Genomic DNA, 27,952 nt, shown 5'->3' with positions numbered 1-27,952 from the left:
TTATTTTTCTGGGCTCCAAAATCGCTACAGATGGTGACTACAGCCATGAAATTAAAAGACGCTTACTCCTTGGAAGGAAAGTTATGACCAACCTAGATAGCATATTCAAAAGCAGAGAAATTACTTTGCCAACAAAGGTTCGTCTAGTCAAGGCTATGGTTTTTCCTGTGGTCATGTATGGATGTGAGAGTTGGACTGTGAAGAAGGCTGAGCACCGAAGAATTGATGCTTTTGAACTGTGGTGTTGGGGAAGACTCTTGAGAGTCCCTTGGGCTGCAAGGAGATCCAACCAGTCCATTCGGAAGGAGATCAGCCCTGGGATTTCTTTGGAAGGAATGATGCTAAAGCTGAAACTCCAGTACTTTGGCCACCTCATGCGAAGAGCTGACTCATTGGAAAAGACCCTGATGCTGGGAGGGATTGGGGGCAGGAGGAGAAGGGGACGACAGAGGATGAGATGGCTGGATGGCATCACTGACTCGATGGACGTGAATCTGAGTGAACTCCAGGAGTTGGTGACGGACAGGGAGGCCTGGCGTGCTGCGATTCGTGGGGTCGCAAAGAGTCGGACACGACTGAGCGACTGATCTGATCTGATTGTCATCTTGTAATAATGGTTATTATTATGGTTATTATCCATGGGTAAACACAAAGCCTGGAAGAGAACCAGAGAGGTGAAGCCACAGGAAAACTGGCTGATTAGGTGTCTGCTCTTTGAGAAAAGTGCTCAGGACTGGTCTCATTGTTGAGATGTCATTGGAGCAGGCATCTGAAGACAGAGAGGAGGTGAGCCGTGATGGACATCTGGAGAAGCTGGTGGAGACAGAGGAGAAAATGTTCTTGACACAAGCACAGCAGTCAGTATCTCTAGAGTATTTGAACTATGGTAGTTAAGAGAATACCCACAGTAAGGTCACAGAGATGAGTGCTGCGGTGGGAGAGGTCATCTAGGTAGGCAAATAGAAGATGGAAAATTATTGGAGGGCTTGAAACAAGCTCTGACATGATCAGATTTCTACATTTTCACAGGATTGTTCTGCCTACTGTGTACAGAATAGAGGGAGATGGCTGAAGAAGGGAAATCACTTAGAAAATTACTGCAGCCATCCAGGGGAGAAATGACAAGCACTTAATCACACGCTACTCCTCCCTGCAAGGGAAGCTGGGAAATATAATCTAGCTGTATGCTCAGGGGGGTAGCAGAAGCTGGATTGGAGAGCACCTAACTAGTTTCTGTCATGGGGTTTGTTAAATCCCACTCCAGGTAAGTAGTTTATTTATTGGTTGAGTGTCATCACATGTATGAATTAGAGTAAGTTCTATTCACTCTGAGTACCTAAGTTGTAATGGAACTATGAAATCTCCCCTCCCCTGACTCTCTTTGCATGCGACTGATAATAGGGGAGCAGTGTTACTCTGATGCAATAGAAACTGCAACTTAGATCTCAAATGGGAATTTAGTTTGTACTTCTAAAATGATCACTGTTGTTCCAATAGCATTGTGAAATCAAGGGAAAAAATTGTATTTAGGGTCAAGGAGAGGACAAAGTCGAAAATCTACAGGATGGATGACTGCAAGGTTATTTCTATGGCCTTACCTATAGCAGTGTACACTCTGATGTGTGTGCGTGTTTGGGTGCATGCACGTTTACATGCACATGTACAGCCAGCCATTCACTAACCACACACATACACACACCTGACACTCTTCCCTCCCTTTTCACAGAAAACGTTCTATTTCCGGTGTCTCTGCCAAGTCCTCTTGACGTTGTGTCTAACCAGAATTACCCAGTCTGCCTCTTTTTTTTCATTGGTTTCTTCTTCATTTATTAAGAATCAATACTGCAATAATCTTCCCCAAGAAGCCTAGCCTGTCTTTACCAACTGAATTAGGAGTCCCTTCTCTAAACTAAAATAATTTGAAGATATCTCTGATAATACAGTTATCAAATTCTAGCCAAATAATGCAATTAACACTAGACTCTTAGAGATTTGTAATCAAGGCCTGTGTATCCATCAGTGTTCTCTTCAGTATTTAACAGTGTCCAGTACATAGCAGGTGCCCGTGGATTGTGTTGAATGAACGAGGCAATGGCTCATTTTGAGTTGATTATGATAAACAACAGAAAACACACTGAGGACATCATGATACAGCAGAGTAATGTTCACAGCACATCATGTAACCTTAGAAATCAAGAAATCATTGATGAGTTCATTCCTTTTCTTTACATGTTCACTGGATAGCAATATGTCAGGCCACATTTATTGATCAGATTTCAGAACAGCTAAGTGATACTGAATATAGAAACCACTTTAGTTGGTTAATACTTAGTTGATTGCATAGACCCCTGCCTTGTTACACAGAGGTCTTGAGATAGTAATGTGGAATGTGTGCTTCCTAGATTTAGCTTTGCTCTAAAAAGCTGGCCAAGTAAAGTTTTAAAAAGTAGCTTGAGAATTGAGGTGTTATAAAACTGTGATCTTTATCTTGAGAGATCATCTTTTATTGGGTAGGATACTTTTGCAGATATCAGCACAAAAACTCTTGCTAAGTCCAGACATTGGGGATAGGAAATGGTGGCAGGAAGCCAAAAAAAAAAAAAAGTACTGCAATTTGGTTGAAATTAATAGGCAGCTGTTAGGTCATCTCTAAGCTAGCACTTCATTATGCTGAAAATTCAGGATGGGTTGAAACCAGAACTAATCCAAATAAAATGTGGTTAGTTGAATTGTCAATATGGTTAAAATAATATAGCAAATAGCTAAAGGAGGGGTATGATTTTTATAGTTGCAAGTGTGGGGAAGGTTACTATGGTGGGTACTAACTTCTCAACTAGCAGTTTTCTCTTCTGTAAGTCATGTTAATAAAATTTTCTTGCTGGGAGAGAATAAAAAGTCTGGCACTTAACAAGTCCAAATATACAGTGGCAAAAAATTTATATTCTATCTGATGTTTTCCAGCTCTCCCAAATTACCTGCTAAGGTCAGCAAACAAGTTTGTGGTTCTTTATTGCTGAAGTTACTCAGGAATTCTTTATTTAATAGTAACTTTATAATTTGCACTATTGATTATGAAGTATATATAAACATGCATTGGATGAGAAAAAATAATTTCAGCATTATCCTACCATTTGAATCTCTTTTCTAAATCATTTATATTTTATGGTTTTTAAAGAATTAAAGTAATATAAATTTGTTTGAGTAAAAGTGTTATTAACTAAAAGCATTGTTCAACAGTTTTCTGCAACAATCAGATCAGATCAGTCACTCAGTCGTGTCCGACTCTTTGTGACCCCATGAATCGCAGCATGCCAGGCCTCCCTGTCCATCACCAACTCCCGGAGTTCACCCAGACTCACGTCCATCGAGTCAGTTTGCCATCCAGCCATCTCATCCTTTGTCGTCCCCTTCTCCTCCTGCCCCCAATCCCTCCCAGCATCAGAGTCTTTTCCAATGAGTCAACTCTTCGCATGAGGTGGCCAAAGTACTGGAGTTTCAGCTTTAGCATCATTCCTTCCAAAGAAATCCCAGGGCTGATCTCCTTCCGAATGGACCGGTTGGATCTCCTTGCAGTCCAAGGGACTCTCAAGAGTCTTCTCCAATACCACAGTTCAAAAGCATCAATTCTTCGGTGCTCAGCCTTCTTCACAGTCCAACTCTCACATCCATACATGACCACAGGAAAAACCATAGCCTTGACTGGACGAAACTTTGTTGGCAAAGTAATTTCTCTGCTTTTTAATATGCTATCTAGGTTGGTCATAACTTTCCTTCCAAGGAATAAGTGTCTTTTATTTCATGGGTGCAGTCACCATCTGCAGTGATTTTGGAGCCCAGAAAAATAAAGTCTGTCACTGTTTCCACTGTTTCCCATGAAGTGATGGGACCAGATACCATGATCTTTGTTTTCTGAATGTTGAGCTTTAAGCCAACTTTTTCACTCTCCTCTTTCACTTTCATCAAGAGGCTTTTGAGTTCCTCTTCACTTTCTGCCATAAGGGTGGTGTCATCTGCATATCTGAGGTGATTGATATTTCTCCCGGCAGTCTTGATTCCAGCTTGTGTTTCTTCCAGTCCAGCGTTTCTCATGATGTACTCTGCATATAAGTTGAATAAACAGGGTGAAAATATACAGCCTTGATGCAACAATAGAAGTGTTCTATTCTGCATGTCCAATGTGGTAACCACTAGCACTGTGTTAATCGGTCACTTGACATGTCACTAATGAGATTAAAGAACTCAATTTTTAATTTTAATTAATTTAAATTGAGTTTGCCACACATGATTAGTGGCTTTCATATTAGCACAAACTTCTATCAAGTTAGTTTATTAAACAAATAAATAAAATAGAAAACATTTTGGATGGTAATAGGTATCATGTAGAAAAATAAAGCCAGGAAGGAGACCACACTGTCCTCATGAAACTTATTTAAACTTTTTATGTCCTGATTTATTGTGCACCTGTAGGTTCTTACCTGTGTTCCATTTTCAATCATAAAGTATTTTCTGCTCAAAAAATGTTTTATTTTTTTTTAATTACAAGTGATACTTTTATGACAAACTTATGAAGAACAAATGATGTTTTTTTCCAACAATGCCTTGGTAGTTTAATCAGTCTTGTGGCAACTTTTCTATCACATCTTGAAACCTGGAGGAAGGCAGATTTTTGCATTGCACTTTTGGAAAGTTGGTTTATACAGTCTGACACAAGATAAATTTTTTAAAAGCATACATTTATTGTCACAAGACTGCAAGGACATGATATATATCTAGAACTGCATCTATTAGAAAAATAAAACAAGGTTTAATCTAGCACTTTAAGATTCAGTGTTGCCTCAAAACCAACCAGAACAAATTCAGACTCAATGAACTCATCATGCTTGAAATAATATAGAGAATTCTGTTATTTTCAAAGACAGTATACTTTCTAGGCAACTTCATGTGACTATATATTTTTGCAAGTATTAATGTTGGAAAAAAGTTTTGATTTGGAGCTACACTGAAACTCAGACTGGGCCAACTGGGAAACTAGACTTTCATAGTGATGGTGATATTATGTGCCTTAAGCTTTAGTGGGTTTCTATAGTTCTGCACAGAGGTGCTCAAAGCACTTCTTGTGTTTTATATCATTTGTCCTCACAACATTCCAATAATGTAGGAAGGGGGCAACCATAATTAAAGATTAGATGTGTCAGTTTTCCATTGTCGTGGAAACTCATTAAACTGGAACCTATTCAGCCTGCCAGCCAAGACAATTAAGCAGTCATTTCACTTATCAGCGTACCAATTACTTGATTTTTCTGTAACTTCCTCTCCATTTTCTCTGAGACAAATACTGCATCTTCCATAATTTTAATGTTCAACTCTGGTGATAATACTTCTTGGAAACACTTCCGTTTGTGAAATTTCCTTAATGACTCTTCTGTAGCATTCAGCTTTCATATTTATATATAATGCTGATGTGAAAAAAAATTTTAATCATATAGGTAATGATTATAAAAAGATTTAGCCTTCTACTTTTTTCCAAAATGTTATCATACATATATTAGTAATTTATAATCAATACCAGTAACTAGGAAAAAATACTTCCTTCAATTGTGTGGCAGAAACTGCTGTTTGCTAAAACCATGGTTCCCTTTTTCTTCTTATGCACAAAGCTGGATCAGATTTCCCAGTCTCCTTCTTAGTTGAATGCAGGCAAGCGACTGTTTTTACCATTGGAATGTACACGTGGGCAGTGGGTACTAACCCCAGGCTACTTGCTCCTTCATGTTATTTTTTTCTCTGACTGGCTAAAATGGAGATCAATTCAAGATGTCTTTGGAGGCCACATGGTGAAGACATTAGCATCTCCGTCAGTCTAGGTCCTTGCATGGCTTTATGGAGGAAGATCACGTTGGCCCATGCAGGACAGTGAACAAGAAGTCTGTTGGGTTTTAGCCATTCATACGTTTGGAGTTTATTTGTTACCGCAGTTAGCATGTAATAACTATTATATCATTGTTTCACTACAAAAATATAAATATGCAGGAGGAGCTTAAAAACGTAGATATATACAACTAATGAAAACATTTATTGAAATAAATCTCATTGACCACAAACTATCAGAAGAGATTAAAAAACTAAGAAGCCAATGGATTATTTATTAGGTTGAAATTGCCTCAAAACTTGTAAGATGTAAACTTTATAAATAAGACCCATACCTCTATGGATAGATAAAATATCTAGTTCTAGTTTTTCCACAGTTTGTGTCCAGTTGATATCAAACCTTACCCAAATATCTTAGTTAACATTTAGGTTTTTGTAGACCCTTATTTTGGAGAAGGCAATGATACCCCACTCCAGTACTCTTGCCTGGAAAAATCCCATGGACAGAGGAGCCTGGTAGGCTGCAGTCCATGGGGTCGCTAGGAGTCAGACACGACTGAACGACTTCACTTTCACTTTTCACTTTCATGCATTGGAGAAGGAAATGGCAACCCACTCCAGTGTTCTTGCCTGGAGAATCCCAGGGACAGGGGAGCCTGGTGGGCTGCCGTCTATGGGGTCACACAGAGTCAGACACGACTGAAGTGACTTAGCAGCAGCAGCAGCAGACCCTTATTTGGACTGTATAAGTGAAAACAAAAGGTGAAATATGAAAAATAGATATTAAAATCTGAAGCAGTGAAATGAGAGCATCAGAAGAAAATTAGACCCTGAACTGGAGTTCCTGAACAGGAAAGAAATTAGAACAAGCTGATAAGTGCCATGTTGAAGTAGAAATACGTGGAAATTTTAGCTACATGAAAGATGTGACATGTGAGGATCAATCAAGGATTAGAAACATAAAAAGGACACATTATGGAAATGGAGAAGAGAAAGAAATAAAAGAAGAATACATAGTATATCGAATATAAATTTTTAAGCTCTAAAGGCTAGAGAGGGCAAAAAAGAAAATAAAGCTGAGTGAATTAATGTTGGCTAAAAGGAGTAAGTGGAATCAAAAGGAGCTCTAACAGTTATATCAGGTGAAACAGAAACATTAGAAAGAAAGTGGGTCCATAAATAACCTGAAAAGTGGATGAAATCAATAATGTTTAAATGGTTGAACTACTCAACTTTAAAATGTTTTAACTAAAATAATGAAAGTTATAGAAAATTATTAAGTTATGAAGAGCCTATAAATATAAAGATAAAATTCAATAAAAGAATACTGGAATGAATAAGTAGAAGTTGATCAGGAATTCTGATGATTTGTATCTTGTGGGTCAAAGAGATTTTACTAATGAATTTACCAGACTCTTGTGGGAGAAGGCAATGGCACCCCACTCCAGTACTCTTGCCTGGAAAATCCCATGGACAGAGGAGCCTGGTAGGCTGCAGTCCATGGGGTCGCTAAGAGTCAGACATGACTGAGAGACTTCACTTTCACTTTTCACTTTCATGCATTGGAGAAGGCAATGGCTACCCACTCCAGTGTTCTTGCCTGGAGAATCCCAGGGATGGGGAAGCCTGGTGGGCTGCCCATCTATGGGGTCACACAGAGTCGGACGCAACTGATGCAACTTAGCAGCAGCAGACTCTTGTGACTTATTTTTTTCCAAGTCATAGATTATGAAGGACTGGCATTAAGAGTCGGACATGACTGGATGACTTTACTTTCACTTTTCACTTTGATGCATTGGAGAAGGAAATGGCAACCCACTCCAGTGTTCTTGCCTGGAGAATCCCAGGGACGGGGGAACCTGGTGGGCTGCCGTCTATGGGGTCGCACAGAGTCAGATACAACTGAAGCAACTTAGCAGCAGCAGCAGCAGCAAAAGGTAAAAGGTAAAAATAAACACTATGCAGTCCTAAAAATGCAGAATAGTTATATCAATCAGGAAAATTTTGACAGCTCATTTTAATCAAGTGAAAAATAATATGAACTAAGCAAATTGTTTTGGGTGGAAAAGATGAAATATTTGATGAGAAAACATCATAAAATTTGAGCATGACATTTATATTTTCTATAACTGTTTATTTGAGCTCTCTGCAGCTCATAGTTTCTTTTGTTAAAAATAAATTTAGTTAGTATAGAAAATCATTTGGAGCTCATCAGAACAAAGATGTTAGATTCTTATGTATATATTTTTCAAGACATATTTTTGAATTGACCTTTTTTCCTAAGTTCAAGCAATAAACCCAGATCTTCATGAATATGCGACACTATTCCAATTGTCTATTATGTATATAGCAAATATGTTATTCTTAAGAAATATTTTATTAGGTTAAAAACTTTAAAATGAAAAGATTTTTAAAAGAAGCATATGCATAACTAGTTGTTCATCAGTATTGAAATGGGCTCCCTACATGGTGTCTTTGCCCTAACATGTATCACCTCCCCTACGCTGACCTTTATCCAGCCTTTGTAAGGGTCTTGCTTTGTTCTGCCCAGAGCTTTTGCACATGCTGTTCACCCCTGTGAAGCAGGTTGACCAACAAGTTCATGCAGGTTTTTCTGTTACCTTGGGTGGAAAAACCCGAACTTTTTGACCAACCCAATAAATACTTCCATCTCTGTCACCATTCACCTTCACTCCCTCCTTGACCTAAGCATTTCCTGCGCTTCTTCACATCTCAGGCAAAGCATGCCTTTCTCCTGGAAGCCCTCCTGATGACTTCGGCCAGGTCAATTCACTCTGTGCCTCCTAACGTGTATTACAGCCGGACACACGTACTTTTTTTTTAAGACATAGATGTTGATATCATTGTTGCAATTGAATGGGACCTGAAACTTTAATACATTTTAATCTCAAATGTTGCAGTATTTTTCTGTCTGTTAGGGTTTCTTTATAGATATTTGTACAATATGCTCACCAGTTAAAAGGGCTTCATCGGTTATTGTTGTTATTCAGTCGCTAAGTCATGTCCGACTCTTTGCAATCCCATGAACTGCAGCACGCCAGTCTTCCTTGTCCTTTACTATCTCCCGGAATCTGTTCAAACTCATGTCCATTGAGTCAGTGATGCCATCCAACCATCGCATCAGTTATCAGTTCAGTTCAGTTCAGTCGCTCAGTTGTGTCCAACTCTCTGCGGCCCCATGGACTGCACGCCAGGCTTCCCTGTCCATCACCAACTCCCACAGCTTGCACACTGAATTCACATAAGCATTGTGACTGATGCCCAGGACATATTATACACAATTCAGTTTTTCTTCACTGATGGAAATAACTGGGTTATTAAGATTTGGTTACTAAGATGTTCATAACAAAGCAGTTCTTTGGCAAACAATTAATCATAGCTCTATCATTATTGCTGACTAACCAAGTTGAAAAATTGAATCAGAGGCATGATTGAGTTGTTGTTAGTGGTGGTGGTGATGAGGAAGAGTGAAGATGGTGATTGTGTTGAACACTCTCGTGGATTCTTCAGCAGAGCATTTTTTTAAAATAGTGACTAGAAAAAAAATAAATAAATAAAAAAATAAAATAGTGACCAGATGGAAACTGAATGCACTGTTCTGGTTGGGCTTTTTTTGCTTGTTTATTTGTGTTTTAATTTCAACATTTCAAGACATGCATGTAACTGACTAAATTACAACACCAAGAGACGTATTTTTGTCTTTAATCTGGAAACTTGCGTGCATGTTAGGTGGAGCAGCAGGCAGGCTGCCAGTGGTCTAGAGGATGCAGGTTGAAAGAAAAAAAGGTGAAACAGATGATTCATCCCATCGCCTTTGTCTTCCTTAAGTTCACCCTCCCCATGCCAGTGAGCCATCTTTAGGGCAACTGGAGATTAGCAGACAAGAGCACTTCTCAGCTCTCAAAAGTGAAAGTGAAATTTGCTTAATCATGTCTAGCTCATTGCGATCCCATGGACTGATCCCAGACTCCTCTGTCCATGGGATTTCTCAGGCAAGAACACTGAAGTGGGTAGCCGATTCCCTTCGCCAGGGGATCATCCCAACCCAGGGATCGAACCTGGGTCTCCTGCGTTGCAGGCAGATTGTTTACCCTCTGAGCCACCAGGAAAGCCCACATGCCATCTTCATATCCTTCACTTCGACAGTGCCTAGCTAGCTCACCCTGTAAGACAGTTCTCTCTGTTAGTTTAAGCTTCTTCATCTATAAAACATAATAAGGCTAATAATAAAAAATAACTCACAGTTTGCAATTATATGACGGATGCTATGCCACCCTAGTGGAGAAGGCAATGGCACCCCACTCCAGTACTCTTGCCTGGAAAATCCCATGGACTAAGGAGCCTGGTAGGCTGCAGTCCATGGGGTCGCGAAGAGTCAGACACGACTGAACGACTTCGCTTTCACTGGCAACCCACTCCAGTGTTCTTGCCTGGAGAATCCCAGGGACAGGGGAGCCTGGTGGGCTGCCGTCTATGGGGTCGCACAGAGCCGGACACGACTGAAGCGACTTAGCAGCAGCAGCATGCCACTCTAGAGCACTGTGCCAAATTGATATACCTTATTTAATCCTCAAAATGAATCAGTGCTATCATTATCCGACTGAACAGTTAAGGAAACAAGAGATTAAGCATGGTCACCAGTGACCAGACCTTCAGGGTCTTCAGGTAGCTTCAGGTAGCTACCTAGGCCATACCTGGTACCAGCCTCCCGAGAAAGATACAGGACAAGAACTGTGAGTTCCTGCTCAGTGGGAGTCCTTGCAGTTCATTCACCAGTCCAACCTGTCATCTCTCCATGTGGCAACTCAGGTGCAAGGAGATGAGACTCACCTTGGTCACATGTGAGAATAGCTCTGAGTCCAAAGCCTCAGGATCCACAGAAACCAATATCTCTTGTATAATAATCCATGCTTGGAGTTTCCAGAACCATGTCAGTTACAGAGCCCTCAGACTCTGAGAAGCTATAGGCATCAAGAATTAATTATAGTCCTTCCAGCTTAGTTACAGTTTACCAATCATGAGTCATTTTTATAATTGGCAATATTAACTAGTAATAGAGTTTATATTTCAACTTTTATCAGTTTACCAGAGATCCTATGTAGAGAGTTAAACTCAAGTTCATTTCACATGCAAAAGAGGGAGGTTTTAAATCATCTTTTGCCTACAAGTCACTTTTCCAAAGTCACGGAGCTGACAACAGAGGAGCTGTTAGTTGACCCCAGTCCAACTCTAGAGTCTCACTTTGCTCACAACTCCACCACTAGACTAGCTTCCTCACACATTTGAAGCCGATTCCTATTTCCTTAATTTCTTTGTACTCTCCTACGAATGTCCTTCCCCCTGCTGTTCATAGAGTTGCTTCCATCTCTTCATTCAGGGTGGGCTCAAAGGTGCCCTCCCCTTCGAACATTCACTTGCTTTGGACCATCCTTTCCTCCCCAGGATCACCTTATCATTTTCTGTTGTATCACAATGGTGTGTTTCCTTGCTAACTCTTCCCTCTGAAAATACCATGTTTGTTTTCTATTTGTTTATTGTCTGCTTCTCCTCACAAAGATGTAAATCCCACGAGACTAGTCATGTGAGTTACTCGTTCAGTGCTGTTTCAGTAGTACTGGAAGACTAGTTCCTGGCACATGATGAACACTGAGTGATTGATTGAGAAACAATGCTCTCCCACCTAGTGTATCACATACAACTTTTGTGAATTTCAGAAAAACATATCCAAACATGTTGTTTATTTATAAAACGTACAAAAATATGAATTGTAATTCTGCCCAGGCAAGAAACTATAAACTGCTTTTAGGCAAAACATCAAGGCAACAGCTTAATCCTCATTCATTTAAAAACATTTTATTACATGTTGGTTGTGTACAAGTCATGCTGTTTTAGGGTCTGTAGTGGATTCCAAAGAAATAAAGTCATGAATCTATTATGCATTTATCAAATTGCATTTCATTTAATTTTTCACAGTTTCTCTGCACCTGGCGTATAAACAGTTTAATGAATTTTTATACTGCTAGTGTGGTCTCAAAAATGAGATCCATGCAGTGAAATAGATTTTTAGGACTTCTATTTCTATTCACTTTTATATCTATATTTTTTAAAGTGTTTCTAATTACAAATATTTGTTGAGGTCCATGCTGAAATCTTTATGGGGTAAAAAATTGCTTAAAGACTATTGTAATGGAAGATTCAGATGCATAACAGGCCCTCAATATTTTATCATTATTTTACAAGTGAATTATATGATCAGATTCCTGCAGATGAATGTACACAAGTGTGTATTCAGTTAAGTGTATGTTAAATGCTTTAGGAAGGCAGCAGAACACCTTCCATTGGAATGTGGATGAAGAAAAGATAACTTCTGCCAATAGAAAGCCAAAATTTTGAAACTGGCATCTTCCTATGAAATATGGATATGGTTTACTGAGGTCCAGACAGGGAGGATGCTCATTCTGGGATCTGTTAGAAGCCTCCTGTGTTCATGCTAAGTTGCATCAGTCGTGTCCGACTCTGCAACCCAATGGACTGCAGCTCACTAGGCTCCTCCATCCATGGGATTCTCCAGGCAAGAATACTGGAGTGGGTTGCCATGCCCTCCTCCAGGGCATCTTCCCTACCCAGGGATTGAACCCTCATCTCTTATATCTCCTGCATTGACAGGCTGTTCTTTACCACTAGCACCACCTGAAATAGTAAATTGTCCAGTATGGAGGAGGAGGTTTATGAACAGGAGAGTAAAGAAGAACAATGAGAAGAGTTTTAGGAAGTGCAAATACAAGGCTAAAGATTTTTTTTTTTTTAGTTTAACAACAAAGACTACACAGCTAAAGGCAATTTGCACAAAGTAGTGATATTTCCAAAATAATTTTTCAGAAAAAAAAATGTTAGCCATGTGCAGGACTGGCTGGAAAATAGAAAGACCAGAGACAGAGGTGCCAGTTAGGCAAATGGCCCTAGTATGACTTGAGAACGACCTGAACTCTGGTAGATGCAGTGTCCTTCTCTTGTGTTGGAATAAAACCACAAAAGTGGGGGTATTAGAGGCAGATGTATTTTATGGATTATATGTTTGCATCATAAAAGTGTGACATAAACATGCAGTTTGGCCACAAGAAATGTGTGCTGGAAAAAGAATACTAATCTAGCCGCCGAGTGACAGAACCAGCGCATCTTGGATGAGCAATTAAGTCAGTGAAGAAACAGCAAAGCCCTATGGATAGTGGCTTTACTCTGTGAGAGTCAACAAATGTTACATGCGTTGGGCAGCTCTTAGCAACTTTGTATGTTTAGTATGTACTAAAGGCTATTTATGACTAAATGCTCATAATAAGATACATTTGTCTGCAAGTGATGCCACAGAGTTTTATTTTCTATGCCCCCATTCAGGAGCAGTAGAACCTCTGGCAAGTGGTCCTTTTTTAAATTATGTTTTGTCGTTGTTCAGTCACTAAGTCGTGTTCGACTCTTTGTGACCCTGTGAACTGCAGCATGCCAGGCTTCCCTGTCCTTCACTATCTCCCTGAGTTTTCTCAAGCTCATGTCCATTGGGTCGATGATGTATCCAATCATCTCATCCTCTGTTGCCTCCTTCTCCTCCTCCCCTCAATGTTTCCCAGCATCAAGGTCTTTTATGAGTCAGCTCTTCACATCAGATGGCTAAAGTATTGGAGCTTCACCTTTAGTCCTTCCAGTGAATCAGTTCAGTTCAGTCAGTCAGTCGTGTCCGACTCTTTGCAACCCCATGGACTGCAGCATACCAGGCTTCCCTGTCCATCACCAAATCCCGGATTTTACTCAAGCTCATGTCCATTGAGTCAGTGATGCCATCCAACCATCTCATCCTCTGTCATCCCCTCCTCCTCACGCATTCAATCTTTCCCAGCATCAGGGTCTTTTCAAATGAGTCAGTTCTTCTCATCAGGTGGCCAAAATATTGGAGTTTCAGCTTCAGCATCAGTCCTTCCAGTGAATATTCAGGGTTAATTTCCTTTAGGATGAACTGGTTTGATCTCCTTGCTGTCCAGGGGACGTTCAAGAGTCTTCTCCAGCAACACAATTTGAAAGCATCAATTGTTCAGTGCTCAGCCTTCCCTATGGTCCAACTCTTACTTCCATACATGACTACTGGAAAAACCATAGCTTTGGCCATACAGACCTTTGTTGCTGAAGTGATGTCTCCACTTTTTAAGATGCTGTCTAGGTTTGTCATAGTTTTTCTTCTAAGGAGTAAGCATCTTTTGACTTTGTGGCTGCAGTCACTGTCAGCAGTGATTTTGGAGCCCAAGAAAAGAAAATCTGTCACTGTTTCCATTCTTCCCTCTTCTATTTGCCATGAAGTTATGGGATGCCATGATCTTTGTTTTTTGAATGTTAAGTTTTAAGCCAGATTTTTCAGTCTTCTCTTTCACCCTCAGCAAGAGGCTCTTTAGCTCTTCTTCACTTTCTGCCATTAGAGTTTCATTATCTGCATATCTGAGGTTGTTTATATTTCTCCTGGCAGTCTTAATTCCAGCCTGTGATTCATTCAGTCCAGCATTTTGCATGATGAACTCTGCATATAAGTTAAATAAGCAAGGTGACAATATACAGCCTTGATGTACTCCTTTACCAAGAGAGAACAGAGGAAGAGGAATTTGTTAATGGTACTGTTGGTCTAAGGGCTCAATCATTTTTTTTTTTTCCTTTGCTCCACTAGACCACATTTCCAACATTTAGTAAAGTATACTTAACAAAGTATAACCTAAAGCACTGAGACCCAGATGAAACCCGTTTACATATAACAAAATATTGAAACTCAATAATAAATTATGTATAATAGTCATAAATCTAGTTTTGTTCTCTATTTTTATCTGAATTCAAATGGTTGACAATATGTTCTCTAAATAGATATCTATAGCATTTATTTGTTGCCACTAAATCTAACCACAATTTATTTTAAAAATATCTATTAGTTACTTATACAAAATTTTTAAAATTTCAGTATTCTTTTTTAGTGAATCAAACACTTTGCTGTTTTCTTGAGGTTTAAGAGATACATGAGGAAGAGAATAAGAAGCATGATAATTTTTTAAGTCTCCACTTAGTAAATGTGGCGAAATGTTCTTGAATTGTTCCACCATTGAAAATGTTGGGCATCTTATTCTGCATCTTCTTTATCCATTGCTCTGCTGATGGACATTTATGTTGCATCTACATCAGACATGAGTGAGCACACACACGCATGTCCTGTCCTGACTCTTACAAACAGTGTTGCAATGAGCATGGGGTACGTATATCCTTTCAGATCATCTTTTTCTCCAGATTTATGCCCAGGAGTGGGATTGCAAGGTCATATGGTAGATATGTACAATGGACTATTACTCAGGCATCAAAAAGGATGAAATAAGACCATTTGCAGCGACATGGATGACCATAGAGATTGTCATACTGAGTGAAGTAAGCCAGACAGAGCAGGAGAAATATTGTATGACATCCCTTATAAGTGGAGTCTAAAAAGAAATGATTCAAATAAAGTTACTTAAAAAAGAGAGACTCATAGACTTAGAGAAGAAATGTATGGTTTCTTGGGGGAATGATGGGAGCCAGGAATACCTAGAGAGCTTGGGATAGACATGTACACACTGCTGTATTTAAAAATGGATAGCCAATAAAAACCTACTATATAGCACATGGGACTCTGCTTACTGTTATGTGGCAGCCTGAATGGGAGGGGAGTTTAGGGGAGAATGCATACATTATGTGTGTGTGTGTATATGTGTGTGTGTGTGTGTGTGTATACACACACACATATATATACATGTAGCTGAGTCCCTTCACTGTTCACGTGAAACTATCACAACATTGGCTATATTTCAATACAAAATAAAAAGCTTAAAAAATAAAAATATTGGGCAACTTGTTTTAGTTCCTAAAGACTCACATCTCCCATGTGTAATTTGAAAATTATAATAGCAACTCCTTTATAAGTGTTATGTGAAAATTAAATGAAATATTTCTGTTCTGATTACAGTGCTTGATAGTTGAAGAAGATTCAATCCATGTTTAGTATTACCAATAATATTTCTTAGAGACTTACATCTCCTGTCTGTAATATGAAAATTATAATAGCAACTCTTTTATAAATGTATGAAAATTAAATGAAATATTTCATGTGAAGTTCTTATCATAGTGCTTGATAGTTGATGAATTTTCAATCAGTGTTTGGTATTACCCATAATATTTCTGAGCCTATGATTAAAATTACTCAGTGCCTTTAGGTCTCCCTTTCATTATAGTTAAATGAATTAAATAATTTTACCAAGTAATATGATTTAATTTCCGTTGGAGAAGTTGGACTTAACTCCAATAGATTAATATGAAATTATAATTTTATAAAATTGTAGTTTATAAAAAATATTTCCCTATATCCTTGAGTTCAGAACAAATTCCAAATATCTGTATTTATAAGTGGTATTCTATCATATTAATAGTAATGACAAACTATCTAACTTTTACTGAGGATTAGCTTTGAATTGGGAAGGCCAAATGGATCATTTGTATTATATATCTCATTTAGCTGCTAAGACAGTCCTCCAAAAGAGACGTTTTTATCGCTACTTAACCCATGAGGAACCTCTCTGAGTGGAATTAGAATTTGAATCCAGATCTGTCTGTATTCACAGGATCAGCTGTGAATAGAGCTGAATCGTTAGCTGTATTGTCATATTTTGTAAACTTAATGTGGCCAGGTCATTAAAACAGATGATAGGATAATGTTTTAAGGAATGAAGATTCCTATTATTCCTCTATCTTCTATATCCCTTTAATGTTTTAGATCGAATTAATATTTTTTAAGAAAATATGTAATTGTGGGTGCTGATCTGGAGAGGAAGGGAAATTATAGGTACAAGAATCTCTCCACAGAAAAGCATTGTGTGTGTGCACGTGTGCTCAGTCATGTCCGGCTCTTTGTGACCCCATGGACTGTAGCCTGCCCGGTTCCTCTGTCCATGGGATTCTCCAGGCAAGAATGCTGGAGTGGGCTGTCATTGCCTTCTCCAGCGGATCTTCCCTATCCAGGGGTCAAACCTGTATCTCCTGTGACTCCTGCATTGCCAGGCAGATTACCACTGAGCCACTGGGGAAGCCTTCCATCAATCAGGTTCAGTCTATATTACACCAGAATATCTGAGCCAGGCAAGAGTGACTAATATTTTATTTTGTTGTCTCCAGAATCGGTTTTTAAACTTAATTCATCTTCTTTTGCTTAACTGATGGAAATCAACTAATTAAATAGTAAGCATCAGGAAAGCAATAGTAGCCTCGTTCAGAGGTTGATGTTTAGAATTGAGTTACATCTGGATGTTTATGGGAGTTGTTGGATTTCCTTTTCTCACATTTCAAACTCTTAAGCTTACATATCAACCACACTTGATGAAATCTGAGTGACTCACGTATGATGAGAATGACCCATCAATCAAAGCCATAATTGAAAGGTGCTTAAGACATTATTTCTGCTGGCTTGATTTCAGAGAGCTCAGAGGTATGTGTAGAAAGTAAGTTCCTATACTAGAAATATATAGCGTACATTTATACCTTTAAGTCATCTCTGCACTGAAATTAGGTTATTTCCCATTTTTTGTTCTCTTTTCCAAATATAAATGTTTCCACTATGGAAATAAAAAGAATTCCTTACATAAAATTAGGAATTGAAATGAAGAAATAACCTTAAAAAATGTAATTTTCCTTCCAACTTTAGTTTATTTTTCATCTTTAATTCAGAGGCCTAGATTATATTTTTCCCACTTTATTTCTGCTAATATATGACTCTTGTTATTAATAGATCAATTAGGTTTCATCTTTCCTGGTTCGATGCTAATAGTTGTGAACATAAGGCAAACATAGATCTACCCTTCTTTATAAGAGCCTTGCTGAACACAATGAGTAGATTAGGATCTACGAGGTCTTTTGCCGTTGATCTTTGCCATGCACCATCCTGGGGTGCACAGTGGAGACACAGGAGGTATGGAGCTATCTTAGGTCATGTCTGAAGCAGTGAGGAGGAGAGGTTGCCTAAGTCAGTAAACCTGTAAGAAAACCTATTTTATCTTTGCATGACCATGACCAACCTTCTTCCTTTAACCCCCTACCTCTGATCCCTGCATGATAAGTCAAGACTCACCAACATGGACATTCAGCAGAAATTTTAAGCATTTTCATTTTCTATAATACTAGTCTGGAAATGAAAATCTTGACCAGGAGACAACTTTTTCTGAACACTCACCTGGAGACTCACTTCCTTTCATTTGCAACTAAATTTATTAAAAATTAGAGTCACTTGTATACTAGTTAGTGTTCTTTCACCAAACATATGCATTAAAAAACCAACGGCATTTACTTAGCTGCCTCTTTTTTTTGAGTCCTCCTTTATTATCAGAAAATACAAATATATTTGTATGCCACTCTAACTTGATAACATTCTTGGAAAGATAATTTAACATTATATTCTTTTAAACTTCATTTCGTTTTATTGATAAGCAATAAGTAACAACATCATTTCAAGCAATTTCTGCATGTAGTTTTGAACCAGCCTTAGTTTGAAACATGATAAAAATGAATCAGCCCAATATGTGCTTTATGAATATTAATTAAACTCTGAAACTTTTCATCTCTAGTCAAGTCTCCAAAATGATTCAGGTTTTAGATATCAGCAAGGCCTTTTTCTCAGGTTAGCTGCATGAGGAATCTACTTGAATTTGTGTGGTTGGTTTCCAGAAATTCACCTTAGTGAATCACATATACTGTTAAATTTTTTATAGGCTTATTTTTCTAGTTAATGATCTAGCTCACCTGAATCTGTTTGCTGCTGCTAAGTCGCTTCAGTCATGTCCGACTCTGTGCAACCCCATAGACGGCAGCCCCCCAGACTCCCCCATCCCTGGGATTCTCAAGGCAAGAACACTGGAGTCTGTTTGGAGAGTGCTATATCTACAAAACGGGTAAATACATTGGGACAGAGATGACCTATGATGATCTAACAGTTAATTAATTGGTTACCAAAAATCTGATGATTCAAAATTAGAATGAAGAAATTAAACCATGTATATATACAGTTTTTACATCAGCAAACAACTTTTGGATCTGAAATTGTCTGCTTCCTTTTCAGTGAACACATGGTTATCTGCTAATCTGACAAATGTAGTGGATAATCTGAGTCTATAAGATAGAACCTACTTCATATAATTTAAAAGATGCAATCTTACAGTGACACTTTATAGTCCCACTTATGTCTCACCTACCTCCCAAATTTGAAATACACAGACCATAATAAAGATTAGAGTGAGCCCTTAATCTTAATTATACATTTTACAGTATTATGAATGCTGAAAGATTACTTCCAATGTTTGGTATAATCTTACAGGGTGCAGATGTGGTTCCCTTTGGTACATGCCATCTCTCCCGAACTAACAATTTCCATAATGCTGTCACATTCTGCATAGGAAGCAGATTTACAGATAGGTAATCCATGTAAGGTATTTTAAAGACAGCTTATTAAAGGATTGAGGCCTGCTGTTAAATTACATATGCTTTCAATTGCTATGAGGAGCAAACAGCATCAAGAAATGTAGTAATTTAGCTAGGCCAGAGAAAGACATATTTAAAGTTTGATGATATATCCTTTAAACTTTTGCTTCAAGCTCTTTTTAGGTTTTTATTTACTCCATTACAATTCTGTTATTTCATGCTATATAATGTAATTTTTCTAGTAACCCTAGAGTTTGCATATTAAGAATTAGATATATTTTTCTTAACATTTATATTCTGACTTTATGATTTTAAAAATTGTCTTTTTACTTGATAGTGGCTCAGATTACTTCAGAGTAGCAACCCAGACTTCACGTGCTTTAACATTTTTAAATGTGAATGGCTAAAGTAATTTCAGACTAATTTTAGACTACATAATTTTATCTACTGCTAAGAGCTAGATTAAGAACTATCTTGAAGAATGTCTCATCTTAGTCTCTGATAGTTCTGAGTTTGTATTTTATCTTCAAACAAGAAGGGGAAGATTACTCTGGTCCTAAATTTATTTTCAAATATGAGTCACATTCTTTGCTGGACCATGATGTAGTCTGAGAACAGGATTTTCTCTTGTATTTCCTTAGTGTCTTTTATAAAATGCCTAACTTACTCAGTCTCAGTTATTGACCTGGCTTGAATTGAAACCATTTCTAAATACCTTTGTGTATGAATTCTACCTTTCCCTTGATCATGATCCAGGGTATCCTTGCCAAGTTTTCATTCAGTAATCTGTTCTTGATTCCTGTGTTTCTTGTATTCTAAGCCAGTGGCTCTCAAAGTAAGAGAGATATTAGGGAAAGTGACAGAGGAGGAGGTGGAAGAGGTGTTGACCATAAATACCTTTGATGGATGCCATTTGGGATTTCAAATTTTATATAAACACCTTTAAAGCTCCATGATACCTTGTATCAAATAAATCTCCTTTCCGTTGCTTAAATTCATGGGTCATTTGTTATGAGAAATAATATTAGAAATTTTATTATTCTGTCCTAGACAACAGAAAAGCCAGTGTTATAATCAGTATAAAACGGAATATTCCCACACTGGAAAATCTTGGTTTAGCTTTTGATAACTTTTATCTATATTATGGATAAAGTTCGTAGATTATACAAAAACTAAAACAAAAAGCTGTTTGAGGAATTGAGTTATAAAGTTCCTTGACCATCCTTACTGTACAGTAAAAAGAGTAAATATCATATGACTCTGTTATTTTCACTAAATTATACAGCTTCAGTTTCAATATTGCTTTGATAACATGTACATTCATATTTTTATTTAAAATATCTTTTCCATCAAGAGTATTTTTACTTTATTCTATTCCCCATGTAATCAAAATCGGTTCCATATTCTTCTCTCCTTGTCAGAGTCTTTTGAGGGCCTGGAGGAGGTGGGCAAGATGGTATTTTAATACATTGATCTAAGCCAAGGGATTTTAGGTCTATGCAAGTAAAAATGAACCCATAAGTTATTTAAAAGAGAAGTGCAGTTTAATTTACCTAATGTCAAACATAAGCAATATTAAATCTATTTGAATTTAATTGCAAATTTCAGTCTTTCTATAAGGTGTAATTATCTGAACATCTTGCCATTAAAATTAAGTGTGAGTGAATTTTGACATATTCACTTTCCTTTGTAATAAATGAAAGGTAATATTTTTATTTTGAAATATTTATAGTGTAAATTACCAAAATGGTATTTCTCTTCTATTCTAATAAATCTGTTTTTACATAAGTGCTAGAGGTTAATGGCTAGATTTTAAATTGCTTTCCATTTTGATAATAAGTGGATTTCCAAGAGAGATGATTTTATTAAGGAGATTTTACTCACTCTGATTCCCTCTTTATAAGAGAATAGTTCATATTTGCACAAACTCAGATGTAAAATATGAAGCTTAATCAGTATTTTTCTAAACATATAGTTATGAATATTATTTTGAAAGGATTTTCTCTTTCTTAATAATGTGGTTCTTTTGTTAAGCGTATATTTTTAGATATATCATTTTTTTTCTTTCTACAAAGATTAGGTGTTTTTCTTCATAATCATTTAACACCTCTCAAAAGTGAATAATGGCAGTGATTCCACTGAAAATTAACTTTGAATTAATGCACTGTAACTGTGATCAAATATTGATCAGTTTTCTTTATTTTGTGCATGGTTGCAAAGTGAGAAATATAATGCAAACCCTCACATAATTAATTCCATTACATTGAAAAAATTAAACTAGTTCCACAAAGGCATAAAATAAAAATACCAACACCTGATATTCTGGAAGTGTTACTTATTATTTCCTATATTAATTTTATTACTGTTTATTATAAATATTTTAAAATAGCAATAACTTTAGGTATTTTTGAAGGGTCTACTAAATTCAGAATTATTATTGAAAAATGAAATGTAAATACTTAGATCTTTGATAACAAAGTAATTAAAATGTATGGTTTTGCCTACTGTATAATAAGGGCTTATATTTGATCAACCATAAAAGTTATTTAATCATTTTAACCTTGGAATACTACCCCACGAAACACTACTTAATGGAAGTTAGCTGAGACGCATTAGAGTATCAAAACATCAGGTCTGCAAAGCAAGAGGGCCTGGAAAATTCAAGCCCGGCTTATTCTGACATAATACTACAGTAGGTTGCATGGCAACCAGTGGCTGTGGATTTTGAAGTTACTTTATCCGCCTTCAGTGAAGAAAGACTTAGCCTGAATTGATTTTAGTAATTTCAGAATTAATCAGGTATTCAAAAATTATTTTAACAGACATTTTCTATATTTCTACAATTTGGAAATACATATATACACATCTGGTTCACAAAATAGCACCTTACTGGCTTCCTAGTTATTTTGATTAATGATATGTTTTAGACACCTGCTGATAGATTTGTTACATCCTATAACTTATGTAAAAGCTGGTTATTGTCCAGAATTTCAATGTAGCTGACTTTTAAATGATTTCGTATTGACCTCATCACTGTCAGTTCTGATAGGACAGCACTGTCTACATTTTTTACTTTAATTTTGTTTTTGTTATATCCTGCCATTTCTTTATATGGTCCTTTCTTATAGTAAACAGTGATTTTCTTTTGTTGTTGTTTTGTTGTTAGGGATAGTTAAATGAGAATGAAGTTTACTAAATCCACCACGTTTTTAAAGTTTTTTTTATTGACGTAATATTGATTCACAGTGTCATGCCAGCCTCAGGTGTACAACAAAGTGACTCAGCCATACACATACACACACACACATATACTCACATATATTCTTTGTGTACATTCTCCTCCATCATAGGTTATCACAGGGTACTGAGCACAGCTGCCTGCACCACCCAGCACGTCACAGTTGGCCGTCTCCTGCACACACAGCAGTGTGTGTATATTCTAATTCCAAAGGCCCAGGCCATCCCTCCCAAGCGCCAGCAACCACAAGTTTGCTTTTTATGTCTGTGGGTCTATTTCTGTTTTGTAAATAAGTTCATTTGTGTCCTTTTTTTTTTTTTTTTAAGATTCTGCATATAAACGATGCCCTATGGTATTTGTCTTTCTCTGTCTGGCTTACTTCAGTTGGTATGATAATCTCTAAATCCACCTAAATAAACCACATTTCAGATTGAATAGGGAAATAAAAAGTATTTCTCATTTCTGCATTTTGTTGTTCCTAGTTTTAGCCTGGAATGAAAGAAGAAAAATGGCAGAAGAGTTGGCTATAACTAATGCTTGAAGTATATCTTTAGACATTTAACAAGCAGAAGTCACTTTGTTAGGATTTTCTATTTGGCAAAAGATAGAAAATTCTGAAATGATATTATGAAGTCAGTTCAGTTGACATTTCTTTGATTTAGTGGAGCTTCACCAAACATTTGATCTATTATGTGAAATTCCTTACTTTTTATTTACTGTTTCTATCTGTTGTTAATGGGTGAGTTAAGCTAGAGTTATTCTAAAAGTATAATATAATCCTCTCTTTGAATAATTTAGGCTAAAAGTAAACTTAACTACTTTATGTAAACTAATGTTATATAATTAATCTAAAATTTTTAAAAAGTACTTGAATCACAGTGGCCAAAACAGTCAAATAAATCTGCTAAGCTAAAGGTGGTATGTACCATGCCAGCATCAAATATATGATCAGTGTCACATGTAAACAGCAGTGAAATGGTGGTTAAAACATGCATCATTCAGTGGTGTCAAATATATGTCTACAAGTTTGTTCCTCAGGGATGTGTGAATAGTATCTGAAAACATGGTCTTCATGGTGGTGACTGTGGAGGTTTTACAATGAAGAATTGTGTCAACCAAAAACTGCAGTTATTTTTTTAAGTGAAGTGTATGTTTTGAGCCAGAAGTATTTTCATTAAAGGATAAACAGAAATCACCAGTCAGACATGCCAGGTTTGAATTACTTTCACTACAGCAGTCTCTGCAGCTTTTCTAGACTTTAGTTTTAATTCTGATTCACTCATTTTATAATCAGCAGTCTCAGATAAAATGTAACATAATTAAAACATCTTGGATTGTGTGACATTTCACAAATAAATTCCACACAGAATTGGTTATCAAATCACAGCTGTAGTATGAATAAATCAGCCCTACAATGTTGTTCATTATTTGACAGGAAGTGTCTGCTCAGCTTCTTAAAGGGCTGTTTCTATTTGTTTGTTTTGTGTTTGCTTTTTTGTTTTATTTTGAAGAACAAGCAAGTTTCCATCTCTGCATTTTCTGCACAATAATTTTAAGAGATGGATTTCAACAAGTAATAGCTAAAGGACTAGTCATAATACATAACTGCAGCATGTGTTAAGTCTTCCCACAAGAATAGTTATCACCTGTATTATAGGGAGGTTGATCTTGGTTATCAAGTATAAGTAAAAAGTATTTCAAAAATCACAAATTCTTATGCTGCCATGTGAGTTGGAGTCGTATGAACAGTGTAGTGTTAATAGTAGTGATTTGGGATAGATTTTCCACATCTATCTTTTCCAAGGCACGTTTCAGTGCAATTTTTTTGTTTGCAGCTTTTTCCTCTCAGATGTTAAGATCAGAGCTTTTCTTGGGAGGATGTTTTTAAAGGGAAATAAGGTGCCTTAATGAGAAAAATATCTCCTTCTCTTGCACTGGAAGGCAGGTGTTTCAGTGTGGTCCATGAAGGAGTTGATCGCTCACCCCTTGGCCCCAGAAGGGTTCGCATATGCACAGGGTGCTTGGGGATCCACATCAGTTCCCCACCTATTTGTCCTGACGCTGGAAAAATTCAGGTCATGAATTTGAGAACAGCCTTGTGTTTTGGCTTTGTGCCTTGCTCTCTCTTCTGACAACCAGGTCAGCAGCAGGAGAATAAAAAGTGAAGGTAGCTCTCTTGCTTTTTGTTTCTCTTTGACATAGTTGAGCCAAAAAGAACAAATGTTAGAACAGAAGGTTAGGACAGGCAGGACTCACAGGAAACGTAGTGTTATCTAAAATAATTATTCCAGCTCTGTAACATTTCTCCAAAGGGAAAACAAGCAAACAGCAACCAAATGAATATTGAAAGAATGGGTAATACTGGGACTTCACTTTAGCCCCCAAATAACTCACATTCTGTTGAAATGGTATTAGAACCAACTATTAACCTAATGCTGAGCGCTAATGAGATAGAATACATAGAGGGAGAGCTATCCACTCAGATCAGAAAAAAGCAGTGTTATTCATAAATACTAGGACATGTATTCCTTCCCAGGTTTTTCAGTGGGCACAAGAAGATGAGTCAATTATTCTGAGGGCAAAACAGATAAGGTTTGATTAGTGAGCAAATAGTATGTAAAAAAATGAGTAAATGGGAAGAGTCATATTTAAATTTCATTGGTAACTTTTATTAATGCATAGAAGGGGATAACATTGAAATTAACAGTGGACAGATAAATATGAAAATACAAATTACAGTGGAACATGTTGGGGAGAAAATTGGTATAAAAACCAAGGGGAGAAGGGAGTAACTGTTTTGAAGGGTTTAGTGTGTGTGATCAGTTGTGTCCAATTCTGCGACTGTAGCCCAGCAGGCTTCTCTGTCTATGGAATTTTCTAGGCAGGAATACTGGAGTGAGTTGCCATTTCCTTCTCCAGGGAAGATTTTTCAGGGAATCTTCCACACCCAGGGGTCAAACACGCATCTCTTAAGCCTTCTGCATTGGCGGGCAGATTCTTTACCACTACGTCACCTGGAAAGCCCCTAGGGTATGGCAGTGGTTAAATAAAGAGCATTTGCTAGATGTAGATGGCAGGGAAGGACATTCTAGGTACAAAGACACAGAATTTTATATGGTCCTTGATTCCTAGAGAGTGGGCAGAAGGCAATTTATGTGTGGCAAGGGAAGAGAGTGTGTGATATAGATTAACATGTTGGAGAAATACACTATACACAGATGCAGATGGCCCGTCATTACAAATCCCGAGAATCTGGACATTTTTCTCCAAAGTTTTAACCTAGTTTTACTTTAAAACATGGGTTAACAAAAGCTTACAGTTTAAGCATTGCACTCATTTCACATGCTAGCAAGGTCATGCTCAAAATCCTTCAAGCTAGGCTTCAAGAGTACATGAACTGAGAACTTCCAGAGTTCAAGCTGGATTTAGAAAAGGCAGAGGAACCAGAGGTCAAATTGCCAACATCTTGGACCATAGAAAAACCAAGAGAAATAGAGAAAAACATCTGCTTCATAGGCTACACCAAAGCCTTTGGCTGTGTGGATCACACAAATTGTGGAAAATTCTTAAAAAGATGGGAATACCAGACCACCTTACCTACCTCCTGTGAAACCTGTATGCAGGTCAAAAAGCAAGTTAGAACCAGACATGGAAAAATGGACTGGTTCCAAATTGGGAAATGAGTACGTCAAGGCTGTATGTTGTCACCCTGCTTATTTAACTTCTATGCAGAGTGCATCATGTGAAATGCTGGGCTGGATGAAGCACAAGCTGGAATCAAGAATGCTGGGAGAAATATCAATAACCTCAGATATGCAGATGACACCAGCCTTATGGCAGAAAGTGAAGAGGAACTAAAGAGGCTCTTGATGAAGGTGAAATAGGAGAGTGAAAAAGCTGGCTTAAAACTCAACATTCAAAAAAGTAAGGTCATAGCATCTGGTCCCATCACTGCATGGCAAGTAGATGGGGAAACAATGGAAAAAGTGACAGACTCTATTTTGGGGGGCTCCAAAATCACTGCAGATGGTGACTGTAGGCATGAAATTAAAAGACTCTTGCTCCTTGGAAGAACAGCTATGACAAACCTAGACAGCATATGAAAAAGCAGAGACATTACTTTGCCAACAAAGGTCTGCATAGTCGAAGCTACGGTTTTTCCAGTAGTCATGTGTGGATCTAAGAGTTGGACCATAAAGAAGGCTGAATGCCAAAGAATTGATGTTTTTGAACTGTGGTGTTGGAGAAGACTTTTGAGAGTCCCTTGGACTGCAAGGAGATCAAACCAGTCAATCCTAAGGAAATCAGTTCTGAATATTCATTGGAAAGACTGATGCTGAAGCTCCAATGCTTTGGCCACCAGATGCGAAGAGCGAGCTCATTTGAAAAGGCCCTGATGCTGGGAAAGATTGAAGGCAGGAGGAGAAGGGGATGACACAGGATGAGATGGTTGGATGGCATCACTGACTCAATGGACATGAGTTTGAGCAAGCTCTGGGAGATGGTGAAAGACAGGGAAGCCTGGAATGCTGCAGTCCATGGAGTCCCAAAGAGTTGGACATGACTGAGCAACTGAACAATAACAAATATTTTCAATTATACAGCCCAGTTCTAAAGCTAATGAAGATCCTAAAGTTGTCTGTTGAATTGGTTTTACATGGGTTCTACACCACTACAAAATTGGCAGAAATAAACCTGTGCATATTTACTCTTAGTCCACCAGGCTCCTCTGTCCATGGAGTTCTCCAGGCAAGAATCCCCTTCTCCAGGGGATCTTCACAACCCAGGGATCAAACCCAGGTCTCCCGCGTTGTCGGCAGATTCTTTACCATGTGAGCCACCAGGGCAACACATACATATATTTGGATTACATTATATCCACAAGAATTATAGGAACTATCTTTTCTAAGGGCTTCCTTGGTGGCCCAGTAATAAAGAATCCACCTGCCAATGCAGGAGATGCAGGTTCAATCCCTGGGTTGGGAAGATCCCCTGGAGGAGGGAATGACTACCTGCTCCAGTATTCTTGGCTGGAAATTTGCATGGACAGGAGAGCCTGACGGGCTACAATCCATGGGGTCACAAAGAGTTAGACATGAGTGAGCAACTGAGCACACATCTTTTCTAAATCCTGAATATGTCAGGAAATTGGATGCAGCATAAAGGACATAAAGGATATATGAAATGTCATGTGCTCTAGAGTTCTAACATGATTGATTTGATATCTTACATTTGAAATCCACGGTTCCATCCATGCTCTCAGGATGCAGAATTAATTAAGTTATATCATGTTAATTAGGTAACTGCCTTCTCCCT

General features: G+C 37.7%; 1 protein-coding gene and 1 long non-coding RNA gene across 2 annotated transcripts in view; both read left to right on the top strand.

Annotated features, from left to right (window-relative positions):
* Positions 1–27,952, top strand: part of ZFPM2 (zinc finger protein, FOG family member 2) — a 444,681-nt gene that overhangs the window by 315,366 nt on the left and 101,363 nt on the right. The gene's annotated exons all lie outside the window — the stretch shown is intronic.
* On the top strand, positions 868–18,936 carry LOC129626976 (uncharacterized). The gene is made up of 3 exons (XR_008702355.1): positions 868–1,264; positions 17,287–17,416; positions 18,693–18,936. It is a non-coding gene; the product is annotated as an uncharacterized LOC129626976 (long non-coding RNA).

This window comes from Bubalus kerabau, chromosome 14 (genome assembly GCF_029407905.1).
Source record: "Bubalus kerabau isolate K-KA32 ecotype Philippines breed swamp buffalo chromosome 14, PCC_UOA_SB_1v2, whole genome shotgun sequence".
Taxonomy (NCBI): domain Eukaryota; kingdom Metazoa; phylum Chordata; class Mammalia; order Artiodactyla; family Bovidae; genus Bubalus; species Bubalus kerabau.
The sequence above is the reverse complement of the archived record's forward strand: the minus strand, read 5'-3'. Positions and strand labels throughout refer to the sequence as shown.